The sequence below is a fragment of the Bactrocera oleae genome, chromosome 2 (assembly GCF_042242935.1).
Source record: "Bactrocera oleae isolate idBacOlea1 chromosome 2, idBacOlea1, whole genome shotgun sequence".
In the NCBI taxonomy this organism is placed as follows: Eukaryota; Metazoa; Arthropoda; class Insecta; order Diptera; family Tephritidae; genus Bactrocera; species Bactrocera oleae.
In genome coordinates, this window is record NC_091536.1 from 33,060,864 (window position 1) to 33,079,614 (window position 18,751).

General features: G+C 37.0%; 1 long non-coding RNA gene across 3 annotated transcripts; it reads right to left on the reverse strand.

Annotated features, from left to right (window-relative positions):
- Positions 1-1,314: 1,314 nt before the first annotated feature.
- LOC118680288 (uncharacterized) lies at positions 1,315-18,470 on the reverse strand. Of its 3 annotated transcripts, none has more exons than XR_011397933.1 (3): positions 5,232-18,197; positions 3,944-5,176; positions 1,315-3,881 (listed from the first exon to the last, which is right to left on the reverse strand). It is a non-coding gene; the product is annotated as an uncharacterized lncRNA (long non-coding RNA). The 3 variants fall into 3 exon arrangements; XR_011397934.1 differs by having other exon boundaries at positions 1,315-2,227; positions 2,299-3,881; positions 3,944-18,195; XR_004975798.2 differs by having other exon boundaries at positions 3,944-18,470.
- Positions 18,471-18,751: the final 281 nt, after the last annotated feature.

Here is an 18,751-nt window from a genome sequence, read left to right on the forward strand (position 1 = left end):
ACCTCATTTCTTTTATCAACCATTTTTTACTTGTTACTTACAATTTTATTACCTCTCCACTGGTATGAGACCAGAGAGTGCGTTGAGATAATCTTTATGCTAATTATTTAAAATAAATAAGTTTGTTGAACGTTTTTAAAAAAAGGAAAAAACATATATGGCAAGTAAGTGGGGGTGTTAACACACCCAGTAAGTTATTTGAAGCACCAAAGGATCTTATTTGATGAATACTCAATGCTTTTCCAGTTTTATCAAAAGTATTAGCTTGTGTTTGCATTGCATGCTCCACGTCAGTACGATATCGACGTTCTAAAAATGTAGCCATTGATTCCCACGATGGTAACTCGTTTAATTAACAACTTTCTGCCCATTTTGTTTGAGTTACTTTGTCCAATTTTTGAGTTAAAAATTACACGACTATCGATTTACTATAATAATTGGGATTCGTTGTTCGTCATCTTAAATGTGGAGCAATGTTGAGAAGCGCTACTTTTTCCGAATTCGCGCTGTAGAGTAGCCTTCAAATTAACTAAGTTTGTATTGAATTGAATAAGTAAATCACTTCCAATAGAATCAAAATCCGGCTCTTCCAAACTAGTATTTTCAACAAGGAAGTTCTATTTTAGCTCGTTTAATGAATCAATTACCGCCGCCAAAGCATATTCATATATGCTTTGCAATCGCTCCGAGTCTATATCTGTACCCATGCATTCAAAGCGCTTATACATAGACTCTGTCTTCAACTCTTCAAAAATATCACCCTACCCATAGGTGAATGCTGACATATGATGAGAGCCCTTCATGTACAGGAATTTCTCCAGCTGGAGTACCGCTGATATTATTTAACGACATCTCAAAACAGTAATTAAATTGTAAAACGAGGTTAGGTGATCAGCGGGGTAACGTGTGGTTGATAACTGTATTAAGCCGTTTAAGAAAATAGCGGCACCCGATATACGGTGGTTAAATATTTCTGTTTACCGTAATAACTGCTTCCAGAAGATCATGTTACAAAGCCCCCGATTTACGGTGCTTAAGTTTTCAAATTTAGCGTAGAAGCGCTTTCTAGGAAATCAACCACATTTTCGCCCCAAATCACATTGAATTCAAAACGCAACTTTGATGTATCGACCGATCACTGTATGTAAAATATGTCCACTAACACTGCAGCAACGAACTAATTAGTCTGATATTTAATGTCAATTTTACTTTTTTCACGAGAAAGCACACACAGCGATCACGTTGGGGTCACCAAATGTTGAGCAACCAACCTTTTTTGGCAGCAATGAATCTCGATATTAAACACAATTTAATATATTTAAATATAATTTATTAAACGAGTGGAAAGTGACGTGGCTGGTGGGGCTTATCTGCGTCTGCAGGTAGCGTAGGTAAGAAGCAATCTGACTTACAATAACATTGTTCTCACATGTATGTATGTATAAACATATTGAAGGATAAAAGGAAATGAGGAATTAGAACAACGAGTAATGGAATGACAGGTATACAAATTATAATAACCTGATAACAATTGATATTAAATATTGACACCGATGGAGATATATGTGTATGTATAAATAAGTATAAATTAAGTATAAGTTATAATTTAAGAAGGATGCAACAAATTAGAGGCAGTTCCATTGTGAGAGGAGCTGCTCCGAACAATTACGCTCACTTTGATTTTGATTTTCTGAATTCAGACGGGATTTGAACCGCACTTCCTCGAGTAGATGGACCCTTATAAGGTTGGTTTACATGTTTGCCGAATCTGGAAGTATCGCAAGAAACCCCTACCATCGAGGTCCGTATGTTCGTGTTCAAGAAACAATAGAGGCTGTTGCATCGTCAATTCATTCAAATTCAAGAGTTTCGACTCGCAACTTAGCGGCGCAACTTGGAGCTAGGTCATTACAACGGATAATTCACGATGACCTAAACCTGTTTCCGCACAAAATTCAAATAACAAGCCGGATAAATCCTCTAGATTTGCTATGTTCCAAGGATTTTGCGAAAAAATGATTGAAATGGCCGAAGAACACAATAACTTCATAAATTACTTGTTTATGACTGATGAGGCTCATTTTTATCTAAACGGAATTATAAACAAGCAAAATTGCCGATTTTGGAGTAAATCAAATGCAGAAGTAATCCACGAGACGGAACTTCACCCAGAACGAGTCACCGTGTGGTGCGCAGTTTCATTAAGGTGTATTGTCGGGCCATATTTCTTTGAAGAAATTGGTGTAACAGTAACTGTCAATGTGCACCGTTATTTAAAATTTGAATGAGTTTTTTTACCCAGAACTGCGCTGAAGATGTACAAGTATTCCTTTCAATAGCGTTTGGTGCCAGCAAGATGGAGCACCTGCTCACAAAGCAAGACCGGATATTGCGAAGCTAGAACGAAAAATAGAAAACAAATTAATACCAAGACACTCCACTTCGCGCTTGCCCAATCGGTCACCTGACCCGACTGTACCAGACATTTATGGGGTTATGTCAAGCAAGAGGTGTACAAAACAAAACCCAGAAGTTTGACAAAATTAAAACAGTCCATTAAATCAATAGTTGAGGCAATCCCGACTTCAAACCTTCAGGTCGCAATGAATAATTTTTTAAAAGATTTCTGAGTTCGCAGGTAATTTACGGTCCATAATTTTTATAAATAACTAATTATATATAATAAAATAGAATTTTCATTACAATAAAAAAGCCCCCCTGTATATATTTAAACACGTATCTGAGTATCCTTTTTTCAAAATATAATATACGTATTTATCTATATATTTTGTGCGTGTAAATCTATTGTGTATATGTATAGGACCATGGAAAATGTATGGTATACCCAATTTAGTAGGTTTTCCGTTTTCTAGTTAACACTTGCTTTATTAAAAAATAAAAGTCCGCGCCTCTGCATAAAATTACTTCCGTTTTATCCGCAAAATAACAACAATAAATTTGAATTAATATAAGTTTAAATATGGTGGGTGGAACCGCGCAAAAAACTGTTTACGGGTTCCAGTACGAAACGATGGGCGGATAATTCCGACCGAGTGAATAACGCGAAGGATCACTGTTGTCGAAATGTAGCTCGCAGGATTGCTGTCGTATCGAAGTGTGGGGAATCTGATAGAGGAACATCCCTTCTGTTAGCTGGTGGTGTACAGGTGCGGTGTTGTGCTGTCCTGTGTGGTGATCTATGAGTGTTGTGTATTGTAGTGCGTCATATGAGGGTGCGCCAGTTTTTAAGGGGTAGAGTGGTGTGTTTGTTTACTGACGCTTGGCTCATTTTACCAATATATATGTTTTGTATTGTCTCGGCATTAGCGAAGGTAATCATGTTTAAGGATATTTGAACATATTGTCGAGGCCAAAAGTAATTATTTAAAATGAGTGGAATGTGTGTATTCTTATAATAGTTAGGAGTATAAGCCGAATTTAATTAAGGACAGAGGCAGGAAAGAGGCGTATGCTAAGCTACAAATAAAAAAACGTAAAATCAAGAATACACCAATGTTCGATGAGAAAAAATAAAAACCGACAAAAAACACTCCCGACTAATATGAACAAGGTTTTGCAAGTCATCGTGAACCGTTATGTAATGTAATGTATGTGTGTCGTGTTCGTCAACTAAGTGACATCGTTCTTGACTGGCTGCAGTTTCAGCATTTGTCTTGCCTTGTGCAAAACCCGCTTTGAACTTCGATTCCTTCAGCTTCAAAATTATTTTTTTCTTCTACTTCTGTCGGCCTGCGTGGTTTGTGGTCGCATTTAGTTGGACTTATCAGGGTTGGGTCGTGCTCTTCCATTGTTACATCATCTTCAACGTCTATTTCGCTTGAGGGTTTTATATTCTGTAAGGACTTCTTCCACATATTTTTCTAGGAAATAAATTATATTTTCATTAACTGTACTGTTTAAACATTCTTTTGTTTCAACTCACCGTCCTACTCGATTACCAGAGAAAACAACATTTCGATATTCACACTATTATCATCATCGTTGAATGCATTTGTCTTCTAAGCGTAGTTCGCCCTCCTTCAATCCATTGCTTTCAATTAATATTGCATCACTTTCATCAGACGTGATTTTATTCTTAGATAATAGGAATGTCACATCATTTTCCATTAAATGAATTGTATCTTCTTTGTCTTCCACAACGATTTATTCCTTTCTGTGCTTACCTCCTAAACTATCTCGCCCAATTTGGGATCTTCTTCGATTTCCAAAATATTTTCCAAAAGTTGTTCGTTGAATTGATTAACGCAAATTTCACTTACTTCATCGACATTATCTTACATCACGTATATATAATAGTTACGTCTATATATATTTACTTCTCTTCGCGTGATATCGCGAATCTCATGCGACTGATCGTCTATCTCCTTGGAACCTACCCTGTGATATATTAGTTCGCCTTGTATCATTGCTATGGTTTTCGTTCCGTATCACGTCAAAGTCGTTGTACGACATTTCAGAGTTTTATTTATTTTATACTCTTTTTTTTTAATAATTCTTTAATTACCGAAATACTTTCCAACTAACAGGTATTGGTCTTTTCTGGCCTGTATTTTTTACAATAACAAGGCTTAAGATTTGGCTTGACAAACTTGTGTATACCTATATTGTATTGTCATGCATGCGTATGGGGGTATATTGTATTGCATAGATAATATTCGGTTTTTTTCACGAGGAGGTAGCATTGAAGCCTGAACCTCATGCCTCAGCCGAACTAAACATCCTACCGTCATGTACAAAACCCCCCAGTACCACCTTCAAGTATTACCTCAGGAGGATGTTTGAGCGATGCTCATACGTTTGTAGTAGTCTCAATGCATTCAGTTACAAGTTGCATTTACATGGCCCCACCTCTGTTGGTCTCTGGTCCCGCCTCTGTAATGTTTGTCGCCAAACCCACCCATATTCTTTAGTAATTTTGATATGAGTTTGTTTGGTCCGTGTTCTATTTATTCGTTTAGTTTCGGAGTTGTCTTCTCAGGTGCTGTTGTCGGGCTCTTTGAGCTTTTATGATTTTGGCGGCTATTTCGCACTTCTCTTTTGATTCAACCATTTGGTGTACGATTTTTTTGGGGTTGGGTCTATACTTAGCTGACCATTCGTCCCGGTTTGGTCGGGACAGTCAAGATTCCGAGGTAAGCGTCCCGGCCGTCACGTGCTTAGAAATTAAAATCAAAAATATTGAATAGAATAAAATTGTGTTGCTCTCTCACCAATTATAGGTTGCGATTTTAAGTAAATTATAATTTGGGTTAAGTAAAAATCGCCCTCGCTGTGTAGTGTTTTTAGCCATGAGTCAATGTTGAGAATCAGCCGGAACGTTCAACGTCTATTTCGACAGACTTTCCACCATCTTTGCCAGCTCTTCAACGTCTCTGATCGAGCATTTTCCCTTAAGGTTCCGGGTGATAAGTCCGTCACAGGGTTTTTAGTATCTCTGACCAAAAGGTATAATGGATGGCCCGCGATTATAAGAGCAGCTTCTTCCGACATCGTACGAAAGGCGGAGCATACTCTGAGTGCGCAAATGGCTAGGTGGAAAAGAGGCCACGTCAGTAAGATTTTATCTCTAGTGCTTTTTTCTAAACTTAAGTACTATATAGAACAACATATTTTAGAACTCCGGCCAGAGGTCTTCTCCTATTTTGCTTTGGTCCACGGGTGTTTAGCATTATTCGGGTTAAAGTTAGACATAGTTTTGAAGCTTTTTCACTGGTTTGACCTAAGTGTTCCTTAAATAAAAGTCTTGCATCAATAACAATTTCTAAGTATTTCAGGATTGGTTGTCTGCACTGGTTGCTGCAACAATATCTTCTATGTGCTTAGCTATCACCACAACAGCAATGTCATCTGCAAATCCAATGATGGGAACATTTTTAGGTACTTTAAGTCGCAGTATTCCATCGTTCATATGTTCTAGAGTAACGGTTTGAGTATAGATCCTTGTGGTACATCACCGGTGAATTTATATTCCTTATATCGGTTGCTTGTGTACTAGCTCTGGATTCTTTCTTAAAGTAACTTACGTTTATGTTGTCAAGATGGAGGCACGGAGAAACTTCAATATGCTATGAAAGTATATTGAGTTAAAAGGATTTTCAACGTCGAGGGTTACAACCATACAATATTGAATTGTGCCGCCCTTCCAACGTTTTCCACTAATAGCCTTTTCGGTCAGTGCCTCTATAAGGGTCACCGCTTCCATGGTGAATCTTGTCTCCCTGAATCTAAATTGATTCTCTTTTGTCCGCGGATTCTAACATGCACAGTGGCCGGAAATGGGACGGGTCTGTCAAAGGCTTATTTGGTTTTGGCAGTAATATTAGAGCTGATTTTTCCATAGCTTAGGGAAGCAGCCTTCCTTAATGCATGTGGCATACATAATTCGGAAAGGGTATGTGTATATAATCTTCGTTTTTCAGCGCTATATTAGGGATTCCATCTGGGCCCGGAGCTTTGGATGGGTTTAACCGGTTGAATGCTTCTCGAACCTCTTTATTCGAAACAGTCGGCTACGTCTATAATCTCTTGATAAAGTTGGGGTCGCGTTGGGAAGTGTACCGATGCTACTCTTTTCAAGGTTGAGGGAAGGTTCGCATTTGCCCACGAGGCCGGAGTTGGTTCATTACCACCTTTATGCGAGCTAACAGGTATTGTCTTCAACATCGTTGCAGAGTTTTAAAAAGCAATCTCGTTTGCTTTTCTTAATGGACTTTAGCTATAGCTTCATTTTATGCTTGAAGCGCCTTTGGAAGGGAACAACTTACAAGAGTCGGTTCACTCCGTCGCTTGTGTGTGGCATTGATTTGAAGTACAATGGCATAATGATCACTTATTTCCCATTGAGATCTGTTTGCTTGGACGAAAGTCAAATCTACCACTGATTGCCGTCCACCTTTGTTGAATATGGGTTGATTGGTGTTTAACAGCTCAAGATCAAGGGAAGCAAAAGCTTCTAGTAAAGTTTTGCCCTTACTATTTGTTCTTTTGTAATAGCCCAGGCGTTAAAGTCGCCCGCTTTCTTGTATACCGCGCATCTAACGCTCCCAGTGAAGTAATCAGTTGCACTAGAATCTGCGTTCAAGCGAAGCAAACATTTTGGGTTATTGATTCTGTTCCTAGCCTGGTGTTCACATCTTCTACAAAGTTTTGATTTATCTTCGTATTGGCAGCTTTTAGCTGTGTGACCATAATCAAGATATCTGAAGCACCGTTGTGGCTGCCTGTATTTTCGGATACGGCATATTACCATCAATTTCTTGGATTGAAGTAACCTGGCCTCCTCGACAGATGATTTATGAGTGCTGTTTAGGTATTCCCGTAGGGCTTTCTTAGGCTCTTAATAGAGAAGATGGTCAGATCGTTGTTAGCCAGTGCTCTCTGTAGCGCATACAGTACTTCTTTCTTGGTTGTAATTCCATCCAAGTCTTTACACTCTACTACTCCTGGGTCAGTACTTTAATGTATGCGTGGTCACCTAGACATTTCTTCATTATTTCCAACGAGTGGGCTAACATTGCTGAACTGCTTAATTGTAGCAGCATTTCATCGCCTTTCGTTTAACGTATTCGGGTGACTTTTTTTTGAATTCGCTAAGGGTAAAGTCGGATTTAATTTTCTCTCAGCATAGGTAAGATTTCCAGTCTTGGAAATTAATATCGCCTGCGGTTTTGTTTTTGGGAGTTTTGCGGTTTGTGATTTAGCTTTTTTAGCTAAAATATGCCACGGCTCTTTTATTGGAGTTTGAGGGTCATTAGAGTCTTTACCTACACCTTTGGTTCGCTATGTTTCCAAGGGGTTGAAAGTGCTTTCAAAAGTGTCAGGCTTTACCAATCAAATTTGTGTTTGCACGGGTTCTTGGCGAATTTATGCAAGTTCCCTTGTTTTGATGATGTGTCTGTTCATTTGCTACTGGTTCATCCGTGTGTAAAGTGCGGCCTCTTTTCGGCTGGATGATGTCTCTTTAAATTCAGCTAGTGCCTGTTTTTGTAGCTGCGATATTCTATGTATGATGTTTCTCATATTCTGATTGAAGTGCCTTTGTTTTTGGCCATATATGAGATCGATTAGCTTATCAATGAGAACTCCCAGTGCAGAGAGCGCGTTCCCTCCTTTGCTAATTTTTTATTATGGCGTCAGTTTTTGTGTCGCTTTGGATCGACGGCAGATTAACTACGATCAAATTATCAGTTGATCGGATTGTTTTATCTGATGGGGTTGTATCATGCGCGGCAGGGTCAACCGCTTGATCGTTGGGTGTTATTACCCGTCGGTCAGGTGACCGAGAAGTTTTATTGATCCGTGTGAATGGGCTAATTCCATTCATTTCGCTTTTTTGTTGGTTTAGGTTATGGTATTTGCTGCTTTCGCTTTGTCTGATATTTTCGCAACCACGCATAGCAATCACCTAGCGTTAGTGGTGGGCAGAGATTCCTCAGGATATGGCTTCTGGAATTTCTCTCAAAGTGTGGGTATGAAGAAGAAATGCCAAAAAGGAGACGCCAATATAAGCAGATGCGAGTGCGCTCTTTTTGTATTCCCTTTCTTGCGGACCTTCGCCCAAAATAAAAAAATGTTTCAAATTACAAATAGCACTTACTTCTATAATTTTGCTGTCGCTTAGCTTCAGGGCAGGTCTGTTAGTTTTTTTTTTTTTTTTTCGTGGGAGGTTGAGAAAAATGCCTTTCGCATCGTCATTGTGTCGTCACAGCAATGGTATGTGCCACTTGCAGGTCACTGAAAAACTCTCCTCTAGGGAACCGTCGCCCACCCTGGAACCGCTTTCGGTTTACTTCAGGGTGGCGTTCCATATTTCTCGTCTTAAGACTTACATGTCATTACCTGCGTCCAGGTCCCGTTTTTTAATCCGTAGTACGTTTTCTATATAATTTTTCACGTTCCTCCAATTTTCCTCGTTTTGGAGCATGACAGTTATGATGTTATCCGCATTCAGGGTGCCGACCAAAGTGTAGAGCCTATTGCCAGCGTGTGCATTTGAAAAATGTATGTTCAGCGTCGTCTTCTATCGCGTCGTTGTATATACAGGACGGCTCTTCGACTTTCCCCATTTTAAATAGATACTTCCAGAAATATCCATGCCCGGATAGCATCTGAGTATTGTAGAAATCCACCTCACCATGTTCCCTGTTAGACCATTCTTTTATGTTTCGGATTAGCCTGGCCGTCCATCTACCGTGGCGTCCTTGCTCCCAGCGAGCTCTTCATTGTTCCAAGGTGTCGCTCTTTATTTCCTCTTTTGTAGCGGCAGCATCTGTTCCTTGTTTCTTCAACATCCATCTTTCGTTCAAATGCTAATAAGTCGATGGGTGTGTTTCCGCTTATAACATATACAGCTTCGCCCGAGATTGTACGGAATGCCGATGCTACTCTTAGAGCAGCTGTACGATACACTTTTTCGAGGGATTTGCGTCGAATATTTTTTCTTAATGTGTCTGCCCATAACTCTGCTCCGTAGAGCAAGACATTTAGTGTTGTCGACATCAAAAGCTTCCGTTTTTCCTGTCTCGGTCCTCCGATATTAGACATCAGCCTGCTCAGTTGGCTAGTTATTATGGATGCTTTTTTCGCAGCGTGTTGAATTTGTGCCCAGTAGGTAAGCCTGGAATCTATTCTTACCCCCAGTTAGTTGACCACCTTTTCTGTCCTTAGTGTTTCTGTCCTCATGTCTACTATAGTCGGAATATGCTTCTTTGTTAGCAGTACCAGCTCGGTTTTTTCAGTGACAAGTTTGAGACTTTTCGCATCAAGCCACATTTGTGCTCTGATCATCACCTGGTTTAACTTCCTGCGCGCATCTTCGGTGTCTCTCGCAATGATTATCGCGGCGATGTCATCTGCGTAACCAACAAGATAAGTATCGTCGGGCATATCGAGGTTTAATATGATGTCGTAACTGACGTTCCAAAGGTCTGGGCCGAGGATTGATTCCTGCGCAGCTCCGGACGTGACCTTCAAGTGTCGTGGTCCTTCAGAGCTTTTATACAGCAAAACCCTGTTTTCCAAATAGCTTCTCACCATTATGCTGAGATATGCGGGTATTTTAAATTTTTCTTCTAATTCTTCAATCATGTTTTCCCATCGAGCGCTGTTGAAGGCGTTCCGAACGTCAAAGGGTGGCGAGTAGAACAACTCGTTTGAGTTTATTGCATCCTCTGTGAGCTTCTTCTATGCTCCTCACGACATTCTCAATAGCCCCCAGTGTTGATTTACCCGGTCTGAAACCGTATTGTTTCGGTGATAAGCCGCCTGCCGTCGTGATTGCTTCTTCTATCCTCGGTTTCAGCATTCTCTCCGTTTTTTACGTCGAGACTGACGTTCTTCTGTTTAGCCATTGCCTGCTTCATTTTTTGAACGATGGCTCTGCACTTTTCGAGGGACTCTTCTTTTACCAGTCGCATTTTGTGCACGAACTCCTGTCTCGGGGACTTTTGTGGGGTAAAGGTTGTTTTTGCCGATGTTGGAGTGTTGTGTTCCGTCATTGGTCTTTCCAGGATTGCAGTTGAAATTGTCGTTGTAGACTCGGTCGGACCAAGTTTTCTTGGCGGGTATTCACGCTCTTTTGGGTCACTGGTGTTAGTTGTGACACTGGCGATCGCAGAACCCTGCTGCTTCTACGAAAAGCATTGTTGTGTTCGTCGTTCCTGTTGTTCTGTTCCTCTTGATCTGATTTCTTTTCGCTGTTGTCGTTTTTCTTGTTTTGATTGTTTTGATTTTGGTTTTGAGTGTTCATGTTCAATTGGGTCTCCGCTTCAAGCCGCTATCGCCGCACGTTGTACAGTCGCCCTGACAAAGGGCCCGTGGTTGTTTACACTTACGGTAGGTCACGCGAGGGTTGACACAAGTCCTCATGGGCGATTGTGTTCAGAGCCAGCCGGACGCTAATGTGGTAGAATATCACTCTCACCAGCCCGAAAACAATTTTGTCCTATCAGTTTTTTTCCAGTATGCCTTTATCAGGCTCTTACTGGTCTCGATCCTGATGGGCGCGAGCCCGGGGTGGTTTTTCCGTGCAGTTGTGCACGTGCATTCATTGGGGATTTTTTTTTTTTTTTTGATGTGGCGTCCAGCGTCGCTCTGTCGCCTCCCTCTCATGGGTAGGTATTCCCTCGAGGCAGCCCCTTATGGGCTGTGAATGCTTATACCGAGGCGGCATCTATTCGCCTGTGGCGTCCAGCGTCGCTCTGTCGCCTCCCTCTCATGGGTAGGTATTCCCTCGAGGCAGCCCCTTAGGGGCTGTGGATGCTTATACCGAGGCGGCATCTATTCGCCTGTGGCGTCCAGCGTCGCTCTGTCGCCTCCCTCTCATGGGTAGGTATTCCTTCGAGGCAGCCTCTTAGGGGCTGTGGATGCTTATACCGAGGCGGCATCTATTCGCCTCGTCACCGGAGACTCGTCGGATGTTTCTGGTCTTTTAAGCCGAACCCTCCTCTCCTGTCGCTCTTGGTCAGGGGCTGCTTATTGGATATTAACAGCTAACCTAAGATCATAGGCCGTCTACAGTTCGCCAAGCTGTAGCCCTTGGTAGCCTGAGCTCAGCCGAAGGCAGGTCTGTTAGTTGCGTGTACACTTTGTGTTTTCGAGCAGTTGAGGACTAAAATCACCTCAACCTTGTTATGTGTTCCATAAATTAGGACATTAGCAAAACACGTCCGTATTTATTAATTTTCACTTATGTAAGTTATTTTTTGTTTAACTTAATTTTTTTTTTCCAATATTCTTATTCAATCAACAGCCGAACTAAGAGTGAAACTTATTTCTTAGCTTATAATAATCAATAACTTATGCTAGTAGCGTCATTAAATCCCTTTAATTGTAGTTTGACATTCTTGTAGTGGGTAGCGGTAAAGGTGGCGTGGTGCATTTTGGCGAATTTTATACCTGCATTCCTGAGCATTATTAAGCATTGCACAGTATACTGTGTAACAAAGTTTTTATTTTGTAAACTCCTCCCTTCTAAGTTTTGAACGTCCGCGTTCGACAGCCAAGTGCGTGGAAAGTGTTATTTGGGAGAGTTCAACGTAAGGAGTACTATGACTAAGCTCTAGACTCTTTCGTACCGCAAGCTTTTAATCATAAAAATATTTCACTGAGCGACATAGTGTCATATTTTATATAAACATTGACGATTGGCTTCATTCTTTAGATTGATGCTAGGTGCTGTTTATTCGCCGCTGCGCAATTAAGTGATGTCGTTTTAAGTGGAGTATTTTTATTTAACTATGTACATAGGTATACATGATTAATTGCTTAAGATACAATACTTAAACTATTAGAAAAAAATTATTTTTGAATTCATTTTAATTTTTACAAGTGGTCCTTACTCTAAATGCGATACAGGTGGGACATTTATTATTGGTGGACGTATAAGGTTGCTTGGGTAAGTCATTTTGAGTATTAAACTGTTAATATTAATATTGTAATGTATTTTATTCAGTTAATTTATAAAGCTTTTATATATTATATATTTTTTTTTTGTTATACATTTCAAGATATTTTTTTAAATTTAATTTATTATAAATTTTCTTATATTTTTTTTGATATGTTTGGTATACTGATCTCTGTGGGGTCCCCCCAAAGGTGGTGAATCGCAGAAAGGTTTCATTTATTATAAGAACCGGAGGGTCGCCCTGACGGTGGTGAATCGTGGCCTGTTGATTGTTCTAAAGTCAGTAAGGGGTAAATGAACCTTGAAAAAGTTAAAATTTCTTTTAATTATATTCTAATTATATCCGTTCTCTGGAGGGGCCCCCTGAAGGTGAATCTCAGCGACATGGTATTTTTATTAAGAACCGGAGAGTAACCCCGACGGTGGTGAATAGCGGTCATTTTAAATATTTTAAGGTTATAGCTGTACAAACCTCTAAAATGGTTATTATTGTTTCAATTTCGAATTATATCGCAGAGATACTTTTTTAAATTGAGGTTCTTTTTTTATTTAAATTTGCTTTTAATTTATATTTAGTTTAAATATAATAATGTTATTTTATTTAATTAAAAGAATTATTTTACAGAATTTTACTATAGTTAGTTAGTTACGTTTGCTTCTATTTTATATAGAATTTAAATATGCATATATACAAGTAATATAATATTTTTAAACTATACGATTTAATTTTATATTTATTAACAATTGTATACTTAATTTACATTATATCATTTGAATGTTTGCTTAAGAACTCAACTAAACTCTCGATAACAACTTCTGCCGTGATTGTTTTTACTCATATCGTATGAGAGCGTATTAGAGATATTTATTATTTGAGTGAGTGTAGCAATGTCACTCCTCCCATCTAAAAATATTCCAATGTCCTCATTGCAGTTTTTTGTTTTTATTATTTACAAAATGTGTAGAATTAAAAAAAATTAACAAATTCATATAATTCTGAATAATATTACTAAATGCTTTAACCCATTGGTTTTTTTTTTTTTTTTTTACAAAATACTTAAAACTATTAATTATAAACATAAATCAATTATACATATTTTTTCTTTCTTTTAAATTGGCTTTTGTATTTTCTTACTTTCCTGTTTTTAAACTTTACTACATGATGTTCCCCATCAGATTATAAGGGTCACTAATCTTATCCAATCTTTTCCTAGAGGTTTCGGCGGTAACAAAATTCGTATCTATTTCTTTTTCTTGTCGGTTTTGATTTATGTTATTTATCCATCTTCTTTTAATTAATTGGGGATTGGTTTTAGGATGTTTTCTATTAAAAAATATATTATACGGACTTTCACCTGTAGTGGAATGAGAAATAATATGGTTGTAGGTAAATAATGCTTGTTCAATTTGAAGGTATTTCAACTCTTTATCCCCAGAACTACAAATAATTCGCAATTTTTCATTCATTGTTTTATGAAACCGCTCAATGTCACCAATACCAGTTTTCCCAGTTGTGACTTAGACTGCTACATTCAATTGTTGACACCACTGCTTTATGCTAACATTATTGATACCTTGGTCCTGGTCTATTTTTAATGTCTTCGGAGGTCCCATAAAATTCAAAATCTTTAGGAGGGCTTTCTTAGTTTCTTACCAATTTAAAGCTGATACTTTTTCAGCTATCGCAAATTTGGAAAACAAATCAATACATGGTAGATAATTTTCATCATCCCATATCCAAAAGTCTACTACAAACACAGGTGGCGTAACTTTAAATGGTAATTTGTTCGAGATGTTGTCGTTTTTGCAATGGTTGCATAACTCACATTCATTAATTATTTTAGTTATCTCTTTAAGGTAATTAGGGTAATAGTATTTTTGCTTGAAACAGTTTGCTACTTTTTCGATTCCTTGATGCAGTCCTTCGTGAATTTCTAATATTTTGGATTTGAAGGCAGAATAATCTTCAATATTTTCTAATTCCTTCATAGTTCGGTAAATTTTAAATCTGTTTGAAGTAATCAGAGTTTTATAAATGTTTTGAAATTGTACAAAGTCGTCGTCATCGGTCATAAGTATTGTTGTATTTTTGTTTAACAAATGAGTTTTAATTAAGTCCTTTATATATTCAGTTGTTAGTTCCGTATAATATATAGTAGTAAGATTGTTAAAAAATATTTTGCATGTGTTAGTACAATTTTGGTTAGATCTTATTAGCTTAATTTGGTTTTTGAATACGTTCAATGGCCTTTCGGCAATTCTAATAAACTCGCCGGAGTCTTCGTCAGCGAAATGGATTGTGGCTACATTCGAAGCAGTTTCTTCATTAACGTTACATTCTTCAATTCTAACCCGAGATAGCGCATCGGCAACATTATTTTCTTTACCTGGAATGTATTTAATATCAAACCACCGTTGCAGTTTTGCATTTGGCTCTTTTAAATTATGTAACCATTGCAGAGGGCGATGATCACTATTTATTAAGAATTTTCTGCCGTATAAAAGTATTTCGTAGCCCATACCATTGCCAAGAGCTCTTTTTCTGTTGCCGAATAATAAAATAATAACGGCTGGCCAAACAGATCTTATGCCCATTTTGGGTTAACACTGCTCCTAATGCTTAGGTCGTTAATGTAAATAACTTCTCGTAATTTGGATACGCTAGGATCGGCTCTTTTGTTATTAATAACTTAATAGTTTCTATGGCTCTGATAAATTCTTAATCTGAACTATTCACCACATTGCCTTTCTTTAAGCAATTCGTTAAAGGTTTTGTTATTTTTGAAAAATTTTGAATAAATTTACGGTAAAATCCCGCTAAACCCAAAAATTGTTTTATTTCCTTTTCCGTTTTGGGAATTGGATAATTTAAAATTTGCACGACTTTATTTGGATTTGGTTTTATGCCAGTAGGGGTAATAACATGGCCAAGAAACTCGGTTTCTTGTTTTAAAAATTCGCTTTTGTCCGACTGTACTTTTAGATTCGCTTCAGCTAATCTTTGAAACACTTTATCGAGCGATTCGATGTGCTCTTGCAGAGATGTACTGAAAACTACTATGTCATCTAAATAAACCATGCAATCTTTCCCAATTAGACCTTCCAAAACTGTATTCATGAGCCTTTGGAAAGTGGCTGGTGCATTTTTTAAACCCAATGGCATTCTCAAAAATTCGAAGTGGCCATTTTGAGTAGAAAAAGCGGTTTTTTGTCTATCTATAGGATCCATTTCTATTTGGTGGAATCCTTGCGCCAAATCAATTGTCGTGAAGTATAGACATTTACCTAACTTGTCAAGTATCTCGTCCATATTTGGAACGGGGTACTTGTCATCCACAGTGATATTATTTAACTTTCGGTAATCTACAACGATTCTCCATTTTTCTTTACCTGAAGCATATAGCTTTTTAGGCACCACCCAAATCGGTGCAGAATAAGGAGAAATACTGTGACAAATTATTTTTTGTTCTAGCATATCTTTTATCTGTTTATTTACTTCCATTTTATGTACTTCTGGGTATCTATAATATTTAACATATATTGGATCTTCATGAATAGTTTTAATTTTGTGAGTGAATGTAAGTTTCTCACCTTCTTTGTAAAATAAAATTTTGTGTTAACCCAGCAATTTATTAAATTTTTGCGATTCTTCATTATTTAAATAGTTGAGTCTAAATTTGGCAGTAAATTTGTCATCATTAACATTCAACTCGGTTAGTAAGTAAGTGTGTGTATAATTTTTAACATTGTTGAAAAATGTGTGTATATGTCCTTGTAAACTAATTGTATTATTTTTTAAATCGATTTTAGAGTTGAGCTGACGAAGTGTATTGTAACCTATTAATCCGTCGTAATTATCGGAAAAATTATAAACGTAAAACATCATTTTGTGGTTATGGCAATTGTCGAAAACTTCTTGAATCTGTTTAAGTAATACTTTTCCTGTAGCTGTTGTTAGTAATATTGGTTCAATTTCAATGATTCTACTACTAAGAACTTGGGGCTTAATTAAACTGACAGAATACCCCGTATCTATCAAGAACTTTATAAATTTACCTTCGATTTTTAATTCGATCGTGGGCAATCCTCCGAGGCTTCTAATTGAAAATTTGAGTTTGAAAATTATTTCTGTTAGGAGAATTTAAAGCTGTATTCATTTCTGGGTAATAATTCCACTCATTTGGATTTGAAAGATAAAAATGATTTAAGTTATTAGGTGATAGGGTATATCCTCGATAGTTATTGCCATGATAATAGTCAAAAAATCGATTTCCACTAGGTGGGGGAAAATGTTGAAACTCGTTACCATTTACTCTATTTGAATTTATGTAAGAAAGGGTGGAAACTCTGGGAAATAGGATGTTTCTTTGGTTATAATTTTGTTTGCTTTTGTTTAGTCTTCTATCATCTTCAAATACATTATTTTCTTTCAAAATTTGTATTGCTGACTGAAGGTCCGTTACTAAATTTGCATTTATTAATGCAGTTAAATAATTTGGCAATTCCCTTTTTAATGTCTTTAAACTAATTTCATCTAGCTCTTTATACAAAAATGTTTTGGTGGAAATATTTTCATTTTTTAATTTGAAACAATCTTTTACTCTACTTCTATGTTAATTTCTTCGCACAATAATTTTACGCTATTCTTAAATTTTATATTACTTATTTCCAAAATAAGGGTAGACACAGGTGTATGTTCGCCAAATTTATCAATGAGCAATTGTCGTAGTGTTGTCCAATCACATGGTTGCTCCCGTCTTACAATATCCAGAGCAGAATCTCTTAGAGTGCAGGTAACGCAGTTGAAATAAAATGCAGCCTCTTCTAAAGAGATTGTTGTGTACCGAGGTACGCTGCCGTCGATGCTGTCGATGTACAACGCTAAGTAGTTTATGTTGCCGTCAAACGGTTGAATCAGCCTAATGGTTTGCATGACGAGATCGCGCTTATCTTTTCCTTCAGTCATTATTGTTTCTTTATTTATACTAAGAGAGCTCAATTTTTTGTCTTCAACTTCTAACTCTTCTTCGACGCTGCTCATTTATAAGAGGAGTGTATAGGTTAAGTTAAATTATTGATTTAAACCGTTTTTTTTTTTGTTTATATCAAATTATCTTAACAAAGTTAAGTAATAGATATCGGCAAAATTGTTATTTAATTTAGTAGTATTTGTTTTAAAACTCTATTTTTATTTATTTGATTTCAAACACTAAGAGGAATGATTGAGCATGTTCTCTTATTTAGTTAATCTTTGTGTAAATCACTGGAACCGTTTTTATTTAATTTCTGTTTTGTTTTGTGGGTCTCTTCCTTTTACATTAATCTGTTCTTTACTTACATTGACATTCGCATGATATTAAACACAATAAGCTGACCTTTACATGACATTGATCGGCCTTACAATGACATTGAACATTATATTGTATTTTATTCAGCGTGAGTTTTTTTTTTTTTTATTAACTTTCCTTTAATTAATATCCTTATTATTAATTTTCAATAGTAGATTCGTTTAAAGGATCTTTTTCGTAAATCCTACCGACTGCGCCAGTAATATTTTTAAACTATACGGTTTAATTTTATATTTATTATCAATTGTATGCTTAATTTACATTATATCATTTGAATGTTTGCTTAAGAACTCAACTAAACTCTCGATAACAACTTCTACCTTGATTGTTTTTACTCATATCGTATGAGAGCGTATTAGAGATATTTATTATTTGAGTGAGTGTAGCAATGTCACTTACAAGTATGTATACTTCTTTGCATGTGTTAGTTTTATCAAAGATAGGAATTCAGTTACAATAGTTCTTTGTGGGTAATTCCCAAAAAAGCAGATACATCCGGAAATAAGAAATTCCTTATTGTTCAATTACAGAAGGTTAAACGAAATTACCTTTAGTGATAAAATTCCGATAACCAACATCGATGATATCATGGATAAATTAGAAAGAGCTCCATATTTTTAATCTATTGACTTCGCTAAAGGTTTTCATAAAATACTGGTGGATGAAAATAACAAGAAGAAAACTGAATTTCCACTCCGTTAGAGCATTATAAATTCGTGACAATGCCATTTGGCTTCAAAAATGCTCCATCGACATTCCAATGCCACAGTAATCCAGTTCTTCGAAATTTTATAAATAAAATATGAGTTGCTTATTTGGATAATATCCTGACCTTTAGTACCTTTTTGTCAGAAAACATAGAAAACATGAATCAAACTTAAAAAGTTAAAACAAGCGAAATTGAAAATAAGACTAGATAAATGCACTTCTCCAAAAAGAAACAGTCTTTCTAGGATTATCCCAACTTACGCGGGAAGGA